The sequence below is a fragment of the Ochotona princeps genome, chromosome 29, assembly GCF_030435755.1.
Source record: "Ochotona princeps isolate mOchPri1 chromosome 29, mOchPri1.hap1, whole genome shotgun sequence".
Taxonomy (NCBI): domain Eukaryota; kingdom Metazoa; phylum Chordata; class Mammalia; order Lagomorpha; family Ochotonidae; genus Ochotona; species Ochotona princeps.
In genome coordinates this window covers 16,120,228-16,138,316 of record NC_080860.1, presented here as the reverse complement: position 1 = coordinate 16,138,316, position 18,089 = coordinate 16,120,228, and the positions used below count along the sequence as shown (strand labels likewise).

The following is an 18,089-nucleotide window of genomic DNA, read 5'->3' as shown; positions in this document are numbered from 1 at the left end:
GGAAAGAAGAGTTGTCATTGCTAAACGTTGCTGGCGAAGCCCAGGACTGCCCACACCCCTTAGGACTACCTGCTAGATCACAGGCGTGTAGAGGGGAGTCTGAACCTGTAGGCACCTTCCCAAGCTACTGGTCAGGATACCTGCACAAGTCAGGTGTAGTCACACTTGAGAGCCCTGTAACACTCACTTGTTCATATGCGTAGCGTAATGTGGCTATGGTCAGTCTAACCCGAGAGGTCTAACTGCAGAGTGTTGAACAAGCAGCCAGGAAGTGGGGAGGGGACAGGGCAAAGCTAAAGTTACTAAGTTCAATCTCCAAGAAGAATTTAAAATTCATTTTAAAACAAATAACATCTTTCCATCTGAAATTACCTGAAATAGACAAAACTTAACATACTGCAAATAGGATTTTATTTACTATGCCAAAACCCTGACGGGAGTAAAAATACACTGGAATATTAATTATTTTAATACTAGATTATAACAAGCAAGCTTCACTAGAGGGGCAAATCTAACCCAATATGCACAAATTCTGAAAGACAAGGAGTGAGTGACTAAGGAAGGGCAGGATCCTAGGTCGTTGTCAAATGTCTAGCTTAGCAGTTTAGGTATCATCCTCCAATATCAGCTTTAAAACCCAGCTCCAGCTTCTTGCCAACGCAGACCTTGGTGCAAAGGGCTTACCAGTAACTCAGGCCTGGATATAGTTCCTAGCTCCTGCTTTTGGCGCAGCTCAGTCCCAGCATTTGCATAGTGAACCCAAGGATGGGAGACTGCCATTTCTTTAAAATTGGGGATGTGGAGGGGGGGCTGTTAAGGAGGACAAGAAAGATTGGATATTCAGCACCTAAGTTCATGTGATCAACTACATGCCACACAGCACATCAGCTGCAACAAGGCACACGGATGGACATCATTTCTATTAATCTCGGCTACAGAAACTATTCAGATTTCCAATGATGTGGAAAAACTAAGAACACAGGACAAGCTCTCTAAAGTGGTGAGGGCAAGGGACCTAGAGTGGCACTTCTCTGGCTCGGCTCCATTTTAAGTTCAATAACAGAGTTCAAAGTTTTTAAAGAATACTGGGAGGGTCAGCAGAGTGGTGCAGCAAGTTAAGCCACAGCCTGGGACGCAGGAATCCTGTATGAGAACTGGTTGGAGTCCCAGCTCCAACCCAGCAATGGGTTATACACATTAATGGAGCATCCTGGAGTAAGGATACGTAAGTCCCAAGGTACTTCACATCATCTATGAACCTTTCAGATACCCGACACCTACATTCTGTGTCATTCTGGGCAGAGAAATGACAATCACCATTAACCAAATACCCTTCTCTTCCAAGCAGTTTACCTTGGATTATTAAGAGGCAGAACCAGAAATATCTTGACCTGAACACCTTCTTCTACTCAACAAGTCCCAGGAAAAGCCCCACCCTTTTAAATTAGCAGTATTTATCTCATGCAAACAGAGGGATACATGTGACTGCCATCCAAATACACTGAGAGTTAAGCTGAACTTTCAGCTACAGAATTCCTTACATAAAGACAAGGAGAGTGTTGGGCCCAGGGCGATGGCTCAATTAACTAAACCCTGGCCTTTTATGTGCTGGGATTTTATGGATGCCAGCTCATGTCCTGGCTGCTCTGGTTCCAACCCAGTTCCCTGCTTGTGAAAAGCAGTAGAGGATGGTCCCAAAGCCTTGGGACCCTGCGCCCATGTACATAGAGAAAGATCCCACACAAAACTAAAGTTCCTGGTTCCAGGTTCCTGGCTTCAGCCTGGCTCAGCCTCAACTGTTGCAGGCATTTAAAGTGCAAACCAGCCAATGAAATTTGTGTTTTGTCTTAAAGTTGAAAATACTGACAAACACACACACACACACACACACACACACGAACTACCAAAAGCAGGAAAACCTTAGAACTTGATACTTCTCTAGAGATTTATATCTTCAACAGCTCCCTAAATCTAAGCTGTACCACCCAGTATTATGCAGTACATAGCTCTTTCGCAAAAGGGATACTCAATTATCAGCATTTCCATGTGTTGCACACACCAGTGGTGATATCCGAGATGACATACACAGAACACGATGGGCCCGGCCTGATGGCCTAGTGGCTAAATCCTGGCCTTGCATGCACCAGGATCCCACATGGGTGCCAGCCCATGTCCCAGATGCTCTATTTCCCATTCAACTCCCTGTTTGCCGCCTGGGAATGCAGTGGAGGATGGCCCTGCAACAACAAGGGAAAACTGGAACAATCTCCTGGCTCCTGACTTCAGATCAGCATAGCTCTGGCTGTCGCAGCCTCTTGTGGAGTGAGCCAGTGGATGAAGATCTTTCTCTTTGTATATCTGTCTTTCCAATAAAATAAATCTCTAGAAATGAAACTACATGTTTGGCCTAATGAACGCTGAAAAGCTTCTACATTTTACTAAAACTGAGATGCCTTTGAATTCAAAGCACATTAAATTTATGCAGGATGGAATATTGTAGTACAGCACATACAGCCACTGCTTGGGACACATACAGCAATATAAAGTGGTACGAGTTCCAACTACTACTCACTTCAAATCCAGCTTCCTGCTAGTGCTACTGAGACAACAGATGACGACGCAAGTATCTGGGTCACCACCATCCACCCAAGAAATCCCAATAGTGTTTCTGGTTAATTTTTAGTGTTTTGTGGACATGTGGGAAGCAGATGGAACACCTCTTTCTCACTCTCCAGCCCTGTTACGCTGCCTTTCAAAACACCCTTTTTAAAAGATACACACAGTACTGGGAGGCCTTGCCAAATACATTGTAACAGAAGACTTTAAAACATTCCCATTTGGTATACCAACACTGCAATAAACTCACATAGGTAAAACATCAGCTGGTTTGATACTGCCCCCATGTGCTATAATAAATTAATCATAAACCGTTTACCACCATTTTCTTAGGCTGTGTCTCCCTCCTCCTTCCCCACCACAGCCCCTTTCCTGACATTCCACTGGAAGTTATCATTTTATATCTTCCAGGTTACAACCATTTGACCATTTCCAAGAAAAACTGACACTAGTTTCCACTGTTTTCTTTGAAGCACCCCATTTCCATATTCCCATTTCTTGTGGCACTTGGTTTACTGAACTGATTCTCAAAACATTTGAATTCAGTTTAATTCGATCTGAACTACCTAAGGAAGATAACCAGATTAACCTCAGAATTATGATCGACTGTGACTCAATGGCCAATCTTCCGCACTGCAGCACCAGTATCCCACGTGAGCACTGGTTTGTGCCCCAGCTGCTCCACTTTCGACGCAGCTCTACTTATGGCCTGGGAAAGCAGTGGAAGTTGGCCCCTGAACCCACCCAGGAGACTTGGAAGAAGCTCGGGGATCTCCATTTCAGACCAGGCCAGCTCTGGCCACTGTAGCCACTTGGGAAATGAACAAGCAGAGAGAAGGTCCTGTCTCTCCTCTCTGTGAAGTGTCTTATTTGTAAGGCAGATTAAACTACCTGATGATCCTTTCATAGAAGTTTCAGAATGTCTGTTCAAAAATATGACATCCGACATCCTGATTGAACTTTCAGCTACTTCCTAATGTGCTTTTGTCACAGCCTTTCCCTTTGCCTAATTACTCAGACTAGATACACTTCGAACTGGGCTTGAAAGCATTACTTTCATCATGAAAGCTTCCCTGAGGAGTTCACTGTGCAATTTCAAACTTTCAATTTAACACTTAACTATGGGAAATTATAACCACTCACATTTACATCTGTCCAAGATAGATTATCATTTCCTACATAGGTCATTTCCTTATTCAACATCTGAACCGAAGCCCTAGCATCTGTAAATGAGAAGCATCACAACGTAATTCAGTTCAGACTTTCAGAGGAAACAGTTTTCGACATCAATTTTTGTTCTAAAACCTATTTGATTATTTTAGGAACTGCAGTTTCTGTATCTATAAAATTGGGAACATTAGAACATAGGGTCATTGTATTGCCGATTTCAAATCAGTGAAGTAATTCCAAAAAAGAGGTACAAGTTCTAGATCATCTTTTGAATAAAACTGTAGTGAGCAAAAGAAACTAACCATGGCCTATCAACTATCTTATTCAGTTAATTTTTCTAGAGCAATTCTATTAAGATCTGTACTATAGTTCTTGATTCAACATTTCTGCCTTTATATAGAGTACACCATCCGTAAAGATTTCTAAGTTTCCATTACTCATTATAAACTCTGAAAGCCCAAAATAATTCATGTGCTCCAACAACAAGAAAATTCAGTCATAGATATTTCAGCACAAGTAGGAAGAAACTCCTTCCATGAATAAGCCATTCTTCTCTACACACTGTTAGTTACCTCCTGGGCTACTATGGGACTGCTGTGATACTTGCCAAGATGAACAGCTCGTTTCCAAAACAGACCTTTACACTCCACAAAGTTTCACGAAAATGAAAATCTCACCCTTTCCTTCTAGGGCATTCTATGCTCATTCCAAATTCCTTTGCCATTGTTTATGCGGTTTGCCATACCCAGATTGCCTTGTCCCTACCAACCTGATCACCAGAACTTATTCAGTATACCAGGTCACTAAACATTTACTGCTATTTCTGCAAGTGAACACGATTTAGCTTGTATTTGGAGCAAGAACTATCCATCCCTCTCCACTCTCAAGTTCCCTAAAGACTTACTGACTCTGTCTGATACATAAATTAGCATTTCTTTAATAATTTGGTATAGAAAACATTAAGAAACTCAGAATATTGTATGCAATAATTCTTTCTGTTGGTAAGAAAACTGAATGACACCCTACTTTCATGTTCCAGATTTTCCAACTGATGTGATAATTAACAGAAAGCTGTCACTTTACCAAACTGAAAGTGAAGCACTGAAGTAACATCAGCTTATACAAAAGCTGCTCTAATTACTGAACTGGTGCTACACAGAAAGCCTCCTTTGCATAAAGGTGGCCTTTGTAAAGCTACAACAACTATGAGGCAGATAGGCAAAGCTACAGCAACACAAAGGCGGACTTCAGCTTCTTTGAGGTCTTTTACATAAAGTTAAGAGACCATGCAGTGTTGCTCTCAGTAAGCTGCTCCTGAGGCGTCCTTTTTACGTTCCATTGCGTTTTGTTCAAAATCCCAGAACTGGCTTCTTCTCTGGCCCTTTCCTCAACCGCTCTTGAACGGAACAAAAAGCGAACAGGTTCATGAACAGGTAGGTCTTAGGAAGTGGCTTCTTCCTACATTAAGCCAACATTAATTTTCATTTATATGAAAGTGTTACATAGAAAGGTGCTTCATACACTGGTTCACACCCAGCTGGGTACACTGGCCAGCACGGAGCCAGGCCAAAGCCAGAAGCATGGGTCTTAGGGGCCGAAACAATTGGACCATCTTCTGCTTTTCCCGGGCAATTAGCAGAGCTAGACCAGCGATTACCCAGAGCACGCATAGGTACTCACGAGATGCCCGCATCACAGGCAATGATTTTACCTACTATGCCATAATGCTGGCCCCTAGACGAAAATTTTAAATCCTATTTAGTGCTTTCTGGCAAGAAATTGGCACTACATCCACATGAAAAAAATGAGTCACAGGCACCCAAAAGTAACCCAGCAGCATGCACTATGCTATGCAGGAACAGCAGTTGAAAGTCTGCTGAGCTAAGTTTTCTTAAAACAGATACATTAATGACAAGAGTAAGTAAACACTCCCTAGCAAGCAACAAATAAGCTAGCCTCATATTAATATAAACTGGCTGCCATCAGCCATTAGGCTTGTGTTCCAGGATGCAGATCTGAGTCCCGGCTACTCCACTTCCAACCCTGCACCCTGAGTGCTTGGGTCCTTGCCATCCTCACCCAGTGGGAGACCTGGAGAAACCTCCTGGCTTTGGCATGGTCCAGCCCTGGCCCTTCAAGTCATTTGGGGGATGGGATAATGGGTAAAAAACCTCTCCCTCTTTCTCTGTAACCCTGCCTCTCAAATGTTTAAAAAGTTATCACTAGTTGCATTTTGTTAAGACTTTTCCTAACACCAGTAACTATTTTGAAAGCATAAATGTTCGACTTGCAATGAAATTCTGAGTAAATCCACTGTAATCTAAAAATAACCTAAGCTGAAATGTGCTTAATATACTCAATCTACCAGACATCATAATTTATCAACACAGTACACCATGCAAGAGTGGATCATCTTTTATTCTGCCAAGGGCCATTTGGATACTTACATAATTCACAAGCCATATACACAATTACCAACCTGTTACATATTTATTCAATTTCAAGTCCTGCCTGTGGCTGCCTTGACAGGGTCAGACCAAACGATTTCACAGGCCTCACGCTGCCTGCAGGACAACTTTCATCCCCACTGGTTTCTGCCAAGTCCCTTCCTCGACAGGTTAGGGAGGCTAGGCCCACCGCTCAGCACGGCTAAGCAGAAAAAACTAGCATTCAAACTCAGGCATTTGACACCAAAGCTTACACTATAAACCTCTACTCCATATTATCACTATGTTGGATAGTTTCACTTCCATGAAATCCAAAATTTCACATTCAGTATTAAGATGAAACGAAATAAGGAGCAATTGTTCATAGGCAAAATAAAACCAAGAAAAATGTTCATCTGAAAGGCAGACGTCCTTTGGCTCACTCCCCAAATGCCCACCACCAGCCAGGAATGAACCCTGCCACCGTCAGGAAGCGGAGCACAATCCAGCTGTCCCACCAGGGTAGCAGGGACCCAGCTCTCTGACCTGCTGCTTCTGAGTGCACACCACTCAAATCCAGGCTCTTGACACAGGATGCAAGCATTTAACCATTGTAACACCAACAACGTAATGATTATACACATTTCCTGCATGCTTCAAAGAATGCTATTGCATAGTTGTTTCATACATTCCTGTATTATTCGCATCTAGTCTTAAAAGAAAAAGAGGGTCCAGCGGGGTATCCTAGTACCTGAAGTCCTTGCCTTGCACGTGCCGGGATCCCATATGGGCGCCGATTCTAATCCCGACGGCCCTGCTTTCCATCCAGCTCCCTGCTTGTGGCCTGGAAAGACAGTCAAGGACAACCCAAAGCCTTGGGACTCCGCACCCGCGTGGGAGACCCAGAAGCAGCTCGGGGCTCCTGGCTTTTGATCAGCTCAGTTCCAGCAGTTGTGATCACTTGGGGAGCGAATCAATGGATAGAAGATCTTCTGTCTCTCCTCTCTGTATATCTGACTTTGCAATTTTAAAAAGTTTATTAATCTTTATCTTGACAAGAGGTTGTAAAGAGTTATCTGGAACTCTCATTCTATCCTTCAAGGAACTAAAGTCATTGGTGAATTTAATGAGCCACTTCCCATTTCATCATCTACACCTTACTGAAAGCCAATTCTAACCTATGAAAAACAATTCTTTCTCCTCTAACAGCAAGCTAGCAGTAGCAATTTAACCCTCCAATTTGCTTTGCACCATTTAGCAATAAAATATTTTCATCCAATGCTAGATGAAGGTGGTACCAGCAATAGTTTCAGGTTCCTGAGAGTCAACATACATCCTTTCCTTGCACGTTTTACAGTGTGCTCACACTCTGCCCCTTCAAACGGGCAAAAAAGTCCTATAGAAAAAAATATATGAGAATGACAAATTCACAACTATGCAATATTTGAAGCAAGGGTACAATATCTGAGAGACTTGAATTCCGTAAGAAGGAACAGGCCCTTACTGCCTGGGAGTGAGAAGAAAAATACTTAAGGCAAGAAAAAGCAACTGTGCCCAGCATGTGGGCTCAGTGGCTAAATCCTCACCTTGCACACGCCAGGATCCCATATGGGTGCTGGTTCATGTCCCAATTGCTCCACCTCCCATCCAGCTCCCTGCTTGTGGCCTGGGAAAGCAGTCGAGGACGGCCCAAAGCCTTGAAACTCTGCACCCGTGTGGGAAGCCTAGAAGTTCCTGACTCCTGGTTTCGGATCAGTGCAGCACCTGCTGTAGCGACCACTTGGGGAGTGAATCATCAGACAGAAGATCTTCCTCTGTCTCTCCTCCTCTCTCTGTATCTCTAACTTTGCAATAAAAATAAATCTTAAAAAGTGTCTGTTGTCTTGGTTATACTATCATCTTCACATGCAAAGCACATATCATTGACAGACTGAAGTCTGATTACTACCTCTCAGCTCCAGAAGTTATGTAAAAGATACCGGAAGACAGCATTCCTGGCAACAATGTTCCCAGTGAAATGCAAGTCAGCAAAACGTATTTCAAATCAAGTTTCAAAATGTCCTATTAGCGATAAACAAGCTGCATTTCCATTTAGTTAAGAAGATTAGAAACATTAAATTGTGATGGGATAGGCATCTGAGGTAAAATGTGAAATATTCTGCCAAGTGGGGAGTATACCCAAGACCTTTGATATAAGATTATCTTGCAAATTAAACTATAAAAGCCCACAAAGGCCATCGTGGTTATGTAAGAAAGTGTCATTAGGAAATAAAACATCAAGTATTTAGAGGCAAAGGGTCACAATAATTCCAATTTACTCTCAAATGATTCAGAAAGGAAGGAAAGAAGAAACACTGCAATGAGACGGGAACCAGGGAACAGCACTGAATTTTCTGAGCTCTAACTCGTGATAATTTAAATTTTATCACAACAAAGGTTTGAAAGTCTGAAACAAGACAAATACTTGTTAGATTGGAGTTTCATGCACGTTCACATTTTTTCCCCTTACGATAAAATCCAAACGAGAAGGATGACGTACCCTAGTTTCATGTAAATCATTTGTCTTAGATTGGTGTTATTAATCATCTCAATCATAATTTGCCTGGGTCATTTCCATGCCTTCCAAGCAACCTTTAATTATAACCTTACTAACAGGTTAGGTATGCTAGTTCAATGCTGTCAAATACACAACCAAACAGAAAAAGCATCTAAAAGAGTATCTTAGCAAGCACTTTTACTGTGACAAGAGAAACAAAAGCCAAGGCACTACGATGGTACAAAGTCATGATTACCCCCTGGAACTCTATGTGGATTGGAAGAAGAGCTGGAGGGAACCTTAGGGGGAAATGTATTATACATCTTAATCTAAGTGTACTTACATGGATCTATGCATGTAAAAAGTCATTAAGCCTTCAAGTTACTATACTTAGAAGCTACTCTATAAATTTACGTGTATATATATTTAAGCCTGCCAAATTAAAACAAGGCTTCTCTAAGAATACATTACAGAGAGTTAACTGCTGATAGAAAATTTTAGTTCAGCTCCAACATCTACGATGCAATCAACCGACCTAGATTACACTGAGGACTGCAGAAGATCCTCAGACTCCGGGTGACCAGAGTCTACCCCTGAGGTGGCTGCTTTGTAAAGAATGAGTTACAGAACTCCGAAAAGGTAAGGTCAAGAAACATGTAAGCAACAACAAAGAGCTGGTAATCCAAAGTCTCAAAACCTTGCCAAATCCGTAACAGGAGCTGACCAAGGTCTGAAAGTATTCATGGAAATGAAATGAATGGAAATAAGATGTGACTTGCACGAATAGCATTAGTCAGCCATAAAAAACGTCTTGTCATGTGTGTCAGATGGATGAACTTGAGAATACTGGACTAAAAGAAACATCACATGATCTCTCATGTGAAAACAAAGTTGACCTCAGAAGTAGTGAAGAGAACTGTGGTTACAAGAAGGTTGGGTGCCTTGGGGAGAGATGCAGAGTTGCTGGATAAAAGATACACAAACAGAAGCAGCTTTTTAACACCCAAAGTAAGTTTTAATATAAGAAAAAATCCAGAAGCGATGGTCAGGCCAGAAGTTAGGTGTGAAATGGGATGACAACTACTAACGACTCTGGACTATCTTCTGGGCAACCAAAGTGTCTTAAAACATGGTAACAGCTGCACAACTCCGAAAAACACTAAATATTGATCGTTTCAGATGGATGACATTTGAAATTTAATTCACTTGGGCCCAGCAGCGTGGCCTAGCAGCTAAAGTCCTCACCTTGAAAGCCCCGGGATCCCATATGGGCGCCGGTTCTAATCCCGACAGCTCCACTTCCCATCCAGCTCCCTGCTTGTGGCCTGGGAAAGCAGTCGAGGACGGCTCAAGGCTTTGGGATCCTGCACCCACGTGGGAGACCTGGAAGAGGTTCCTGGTTCCCGGCATCAGATTGGCACAGCACCGGCCATTGTGGCTCACTTGGGGAGTGAATCATCGGATGGAAGATCTTCCTCTGTCTCGCCTCCTCTCTGTATATCTGACTTTGTAATAAAAATAAATCTTTTAAAAAAATAGCCTGTCATTTAAAAAAAAATTTAATTCACTTCCCACTATAGTTACTTTACAAAGTGTTACTGAGGTGCTCGCTTCGGCAGCACATATACTAAAATTGGAATGATACAGAGAAGATTAGCATGGCCCCTGCGCAAGGATGACATGCAAATTCGTGAAGCGTTCCATATTTTTTGGTCATGTAACAAAGTGGAGCAATCCACCATGGGGGGAGGGTGTGGGGAGGGGTGGGGGAAATCCCAGTACCTATGAAACTAATACAATGTTATTAGTGAAAAAAATACAATGTAAAAAATAAAATAAAATAATAAAAAAAAAACAAAGTGTTCCTGAGGGCCCAGCACAGTAGCCTAGCGGCTAAAGTCCTCACCTTGCTCCAGGATCCCATATGGGCACAGGTTCTAAGCCTGGCAGCTCCACTTCCCATCCAGCTCCCTACTTGTGGCCTGGGAAAGCAGTCAAGGACGGCCCAAAGCCTTGGGACCCTGCACCTGCATGGGAGACACGTGGAAGAGGCTCCCGGCTCCTGGCTTTGGATCAGCTCAGCTCCAGCCACTGCAGCCGCTTGGGGAGTGAATCAGATCTTCCTCTCTCTCCTCATCTCAATATCTGACTCTCCAGTAATAAAGTCAATCTTAAAGAAAATGATACTACGCAGGCATTTGGTGCAGCAGCTATGTCACTGCCTGCAACACCAACATCTTAGTCTCCTATCAATGCACAGCCTGGGAGGCAACACGTGATGCTTCAAGTAACTGGCCTACCCTGACAAAGGAGACCAGAACTGAGTTCCAGGTTCCTGTCTTAGGTTTGCTTCATGCAAGTATCGCAGGCATTTGGAGCGTAAGATCAGTGAATCGAAGAAGTCTCATATCTCTAGGTTTTCAGCTAATTAAAGTTCCGAAAATACTGAACATATTGAGCCAGAAACCAGGTTAAACAGTGCGCGCACACACACACACGCCCCAGAGCATGTTTTAGTCTTAAAAGTTCTCCCTTAGAAAGGATTACAATACTGTTGTTATAGTTTCAGCAAAAGCTAAACATGTTACTTTAATCTGTCTTCTGTTCAAAGCAGTGTGCAGAACACAAACCCAAGTCAGTACACATAACGGTTAACAGCTCCTGAAGCTAACGGTTAACAAGCATGGAAACAGATGGGGTAAATCAGCTCCTTCTATCTTCCTTCCAGTGGGCTGTATCTCATTTCAGAGACACAAGTACTGCTAAACCTTGTTGTGTCAGTATTTCCACAACACAAAATATTTGTCCAACAGGAAAAGCTACCAAGTCACCACTCAAAAAGGAACCCTCAACTCTACAGGAATTCAGAATTTTTAAAAACAATGCTGTGGTTATGCATTTTAATTTCAGTTTTTAAGCAACTATTTAAAAGGCAGAGACACAGGGTCTAGGGCGGTGGCCTAGCAGCTAAAGTCCAAGATCCCATATGTGCCAAGATCCCATACGGGCGCTGGTGCTAATCCTGGCGGCCCCACTTTTCATCCAGCTCCCTGCTTGTGGCCTGGGAGAGCAGTCAAGGACGGCCAAAAGCCTTAAGGCCCTGGCACCTGCGTGGGGGACCCGGAAGAAGCTCCTGGCTTCTGATCTGCACAGCCCCAGTCATTTGCAGCTGCTTGGGGAGTGAACTAGCAGAAAAATCTATCTCTCCTCTGTTTATCTGACTTTCCAATAAAAAGTAAATCTTTTTAAAAGGCAGAGACAGAAACAGCCCATTTAGAAGTCAGCCCTGTGGCACAGTGGGTTAAAGCCATCAGCATCTCACAAGCATACATCTAAGTCCCAGCTTCTAATCCATTTCTCTGGCCGAAGAAAGCTGCAGGAGATGGCGCAGTGCTTGGGCCCCTGCTGCCCACATGGGAGACTGGATGGAGTTTACAGGTCATGGCTTCAGCCTGGCCCAGTTCTCATCATTGAGGCAATCTGGGGGAGTGAACCAGCAGAGACATCTGTCTCTGTCCCTTTCTCTGCAACCCTGCCTTTCAAATAAACGAACCTAAGAAAAAATTCTCATTTACTAATCACTCCTGAAATGTCTGACAGCAGGGCTAGGCCAGGCTGAACCCTGAAGGTGTCCCACGTGCACAGCTGGGACCCAGCTCCGTGAGCCATCACCTGCAGCTCCCCAGGGCGCACACTAGTAGAAAGCTGGACTCGGAAGCACAGATTAGGTTGAGGAACCTCAGAATCAGGATCCCAACCATTTGCCCTTTGCTCCTTGTTAACTGCAGTGTTTTCTGTTTTGCTTGCTTGACTGGGTGGCTCTGTGAGCTCACAGGCCTGACAGCCTACGTGACGTATGGGCAGGTCACGTAGACAGAGCACTCCTCAGGAAGGAGGCCACGGGTGTGCTTTTTAGATAAGACTTGCTCACTACCCCACAGCCTACCAGTTTGTGGTGTTTGAAAGTTGCTCAAACCCACCAACCTGCCAACTTGCTCTTTTTTAAAAGTTAAGAGTTAAACTGACCAATCATGACTAAGTATGTGGAACCGGCCTGAAGTGTATAAAAACCCTGTGCTGTCCAACCTTGGTCCAGCGCAGTCCCAACTCACTGTGCAGAGGATGGCTGGGAGCCCAGGCAAGCCTGAATAAACTGCCCTTCTGCGTTTGCATCAACTTCAGCCTCCTGATGATTTCTGGGGATCTCAAACTCTGGGTACAACAGGGTCTCAAACCCAGTCAAGTCTGATACAGGTTACAGGCATCCCAAGCAGCATACTAAGCCAAAAACCAATCCCCAAATCCACATTCTTAAAACAAGCTAAACATAATTTTAAATCCAGAAGTTCACATAAAGGCCTAACAAAAGCCATTTGTATTAAATTCTGTGAGACAAGACTAACCTACAATGACAAAGTAAATGATTCACTGGGGCAACAAAGACGAGAATAGTAAAGGATTTCTGGAACACTTGTTGCAGTAATAGAAATACATCTTGTTTGGGTAACTGCCCCTCACTGGCTCATTTACCAGATGCTCAAAATGACCAACCTATTATCCAGTCCATGGCCAAGAACTCAATCCAGGTTTCCTATATGGACACCAGGAATCCAGAGACTTGAGCCATCACCGCTGTCACCTAAAACCACTGACAGGAAACAGGTCTCCCAAACACCAGACACTCTCCACTGGGTTGTAATTTCACTTGTGTATGTAAGAGTGTTTAAGTATACACACTGGTTATCTTTGATGTACATAAATTTCCCTTTAAAAAATTTAGTTCAGGGCCTGGCGGCGTGGCCTAGCAGCTAAAGTCCTCACCTTGAACGCACCGGGATCCCATATGGGCGCCGGTTCTAATCCCGGCAGCTCCACTTCCCATCCAACTCCCTGCTTGTGCCTGGGAAAGCAGTCGAGGATGGCCCAATGCCTTGGGATCCTGCACCCGTGTGGGAGACCCGGAAAGAAGTTCCTGGCTCCTGGCTTCGGATCAGCACAGCGCCGGCCATTGCGGCTCACTTGGGGAGTGAATCATCGGACGGAAGATCTTCCTCTCTCTCTCTCCTCCTCTCTGTATATCTAACTTTGTAATAAAAAATAAATCTTTTAAAAAAATTTAGTTCAAAAAAGTCCAAGTGCATGCATATATACAACTCAATCTTAAAACTTACTGAAAATCAGGGTCCAGTGTAATGGCTCAGTGGCTAAATTCTCACCTTGTATGCTCCAGGATTCCATATGGATGCTGGTTCTAATCCCAACTGCTCCACTTCCCATCCAGCTCCCTGCTTGTGGCCTGGGAAAGCAGGACAGCCCAAAGCCTTGGGACCCTGCACCTGAGTGGGGGGCCCAGAAGAAGCTCCTGGCTTCTGAGCAACTCAGCTCCAGCCATGGTGGCCACTTGGGGAATGAACCAGTGGATAGAAATTCCTTCTCACTACTCTGTAAGCCTACCTTTCCAGCAACCAGGGTGCACACCTGCCAGCCCACCGATGCTACAACTTGAGACTTTGGGGAGCCCTTCACTTCAGGCCACACTGCCAGACCACACCAATTCCAAGTGCTCTTTGTGGTCTCTGGAGGAACCCCGCCCCCCATCATCCAGGCCCAGGGGTTGTGTGGGCTGGTGGCCTTCACAGAGGAAGCAGCCGACAAGGGCAGTGAGGGATTCTGGCAACCTGGGTTCCCTGGCCTCCCAGGCTCAAGCTGGCCACTGCTGTTTCAAATACTGTGCTAAGTTGTTTCAATAAAGGAGCCTCAAGGTCTGCGGAGGAGGAGAAAGGAGGGGGGAACCTGCCTTTCCAGTAAAAATAAATCTTTCAAAAAAACAATAGTGTACAGAGTATCAAGCCTCTAGGTCATACACCATTTGACCAAGCAACTGTTGATAAATCTCAAAGTGGTTGCACACATGCATTAAAGATTTAAAAAGGGGGGGGGGGGACATAGTGGCACAGCAGATAACAACTAACACTAGCTAGGCTGCAGTTCAGGTCCTGGTTGCTCCTTTCAATCCAGCTCACTACTACCGAGAAAAGCACCAAGAGATGGCCGAGTGCTTGGGCCCCTGCTACACACACTGGACACTTAGATTAAGTCCCTGGCTTCATTCTGGCCTACCACTGGCCACTGCAGCAACCTGGGGAGTGACCCAGCCGATGTAAGATCTGTTTTTCCCCCTCTAACTCTTGTTTTCAAAAGAAATCTTAAAAAACAAGACAAGAAAACCTGCATTGCAACAGGTTTAAAGAACGCTGGAAATATCCTAAATATCCACCAACGGGGGAAAAGAACATACAGTAATCTTTAAGGAGAAAATGAAATGCTATGTGTGTGCTTTGGAGGCACACATACCGAAAGAACGGAGGGAAAAATCTGCAAGAAATAAAATTGATTATTGTAATTACCTATAGACAGGATGAAAATGAGACTGAAAGTGATCCTTAAAAGGATTTTCACCTGCTGTTTCATTATGTTACAAGCACCATTTGACAAAAATCTTGGAAGGTGCCAACAAAAACCTAAAGTTATTTTTTCTGTTCAGAAACATTTCACACAAATTGACAATCATTTTGCAGGAATAATGCTGAGCTTATTGCACGCACTGTATGGTACACTGTTACAAAGCTCATCTATATTGCCATTTTATGATGAATTACCATTCAGGAAGAATAAAAATATGGGGCCTGGTGCGATAGCTCGATGGCAAAATCCTTGCCTTGCACATGCTGGGATCCCATATGGGTGCTGGTTCGTGTCCTGGCTGCCCAACTTCCAATTCAACTCATGGTGGAGGATGGCCCAAGACCTTGGGACCCTGCACCCACGTGGGAGACCCGGGAGAAAGTTCCTAACTTCTAACCAGCTCAGCTCTAACCATTGCTGCCACTAGGAGTAAAGCAGAAGTTCTTTCTCTGCTCTGTAGATCGACCTTTTTAATAACAGCCTTCAGAAAATTTTAAATACATACACAAGAAGGAACAAGCTAACTCTCTTCTATGGTGCCAGTTCATGTCCTGGCCATCCCAGGTGCTACCCACTCAGCTCCTGCCAATGGCCTGGGAAAGCAAAAGACGGCTTGATCCTATGTAGGGTACCCCAATTTCAGTTCCAAATTCCTGGCTACTGCCTGGCTCATCCCTTAAAGTTGCGGACATTTTATGAATGAACCAGCAACTGGAATAGCTGTTTTTAATCCAGCAGACAACTGCATAACATTTTTGAAATGTTATCTCGGTGCCCGGCGCCATAGCCTAGCAGCTAAAGTCCTTGCCTTTAACACGCCGGGATCCCATATGGGCGACGGTTCTAATCCTGCCGGCCCCGCTTCCCATCCAGCTCCCTGCTTGTGGCCTAGGAAAGCAGTCGAGGATGGCCCAAAGCCTTGGGATCCTGCACCTGCGTGGGAGGCCTGGAGGAAGTTCCTGGCCCCTGGCTTCGGATCGGCGCAGCACTGGCCGTTGTGGCTCACTTGGGGATTGAATCATCGGATGGAAGATCCTTCCGTCTCTCCTCCTCTCTGTATCTGACTTCGCAATAAAAGTAAATAAATTTTTTAAAAAGTGTTATCTAGGGCGTAGAATAACTCAAATACTCGCTTTCAAATAAACACTTGCCTTTCAAATAACTGAAATAAGTGAAAGCTCTGAGGATAGTGACAATCGCATGATACGAATGTACCTATATACCACAAATTGAATACCTGAAATACATAGTAAAGGGACCAATTTCAGAAAATAGATGAACCACCTAAAATCCTAAGTTCTCCCCAGCGAAACTCAGAGTTAACATAATGTTGACTGAAGCACTATAGCATCTTCACAGAAAACCCCCAAGAAGTATCCCCCCCACACACACAAAAAAAAAAACCTGGAGCAAAGTACTTAAAGTTTACGTTTTATTTTATCATTATCAATGATTAGGCCAACTGAAATTTATACCCAGGTTTTATATAAAAACGTAAGCAAGTTCCATTTTAGAGAATTATTTGTAAGAATTAACAAACTTAGCACAGCACAGCAGCCTGGAGTCCTCGCCTCCCATGCACTGGGATCCCATAAGGACATAGGTTCATGTCCTGGCTGCTCCACTTCCCTTCTAGCTCCCTGCCTGTGACCTGAGACAGCAGTACAGGACTGCTCAAAACCTTGGGAACCTGTACCCATGTAGGAGACCTCAAAGAAGCTCCTGGCTTGGGATCAGCTCAGCTTTGGCTGTTGCAGCCACTTGAGGAGTGAACCAGCACATGAAGATCTTTCTCCATCTCTCCTCTCTGCAAATCTGACTTTACAATAAAAGCTTTAATTTTTAAGATTTGTGATCTCTAATAGGTCTGCAACACTAGCCTCGATACCATCTCCTTTGCCAAGATTTTTTACTATTCCGAGTTTAAGTCTTGTCATACAAAAGCAAAATACAAGTATCCAAATGAATATAAAGCAGCAAGCATATTCTAAATATCAATATGTCTTCGAGGTACCAAGCAAACACACATGCAGGTTTAGCAAGCTACTACGTACTCCAGCTCCACAGTCAGCCCTCAGTTTAGGCACTTTGTATTCCGAGTCCTGACAGGCTTAGCTTTACATAGTACCACACTCCAGCAAAATGTCTCCTCTGGTCTATTATGCAGATGACTAAATTAACAGAAATGAGTCATTTTAGCTTATACAATGACCTAATAATTGTTTTCATTAATAATAGTTAATTGGTTCATGAGTCATCTGATTAATTTCGAAAGCATACTGCCTAATTTTAATAAAAGCACAGGCAAAATAAAACAGTCATCTACAAATAGACAGAACTAGATACTGCCAACAGTTACATTGGGTTCATTTTAATCTAGAAAAATACTTTCTAAAGATTTAAACCAGGAGCCGCCATTACGGACCAACAGGCTCAACTGTCACTAATACCAGCAATACGTATGACCACCAATTCATGTCCTAGCTGTACCCATTTCAATCCAGTTCCCAGCTAATGCCTCTGGGGAAGCAGCCAAAGATAAAGTTCTCGGGCCCTCCCTACCCACATGGGAGATACAGATGCAGTTCCAGGGTCCTGGCTGCAGCCTGGCAAGTCTAGCCGCAGCAGTCATTCGGGGAGTGAGCCAGCAAATCAAAGATCTGTCTCACTCTAACTCTGCCTTTCAAATAAAACTTTAAAAGAGATAAAGATTAAAACCAAAGCTGGTAGCATGGTTCAAGGTGGATTTAAATTAATATTCAGAAATATTAAACTTCGATGTCAAGTGTCTTATTGAGCATGCATCACTGTTTTAGGTCAATAATTTTACTTCCTTTAATTAGGAAAGCTTATGATTTTTCAATAGCATTTGCCTT

General features: G+C 43.7%; 1 protein-coding gene and 1 non-coding gene across 7 annotated transcripts in view; one reads left to right on the top strand and one right to left on the bottom strand.

The window, feature by feature from the left end:
* Window positions 1-18,089, bottom strand: part of MTMR3 (myotubularin related protein 3) — a 103,675-nt gene that overhangs the window by 55,952 nt on the left and 29,634 nt on the right. The window lies entirely within an intron of this gene.
* LOC118759873 (U6 spliceosomal RNA) lies at window positions 10,352-10,458 on the top strand. The gene has a single exon (XR_004996439.1). It is a non-coding gene; the product is annotated as a U6 spliceosomal RNA (small nuclear RNA).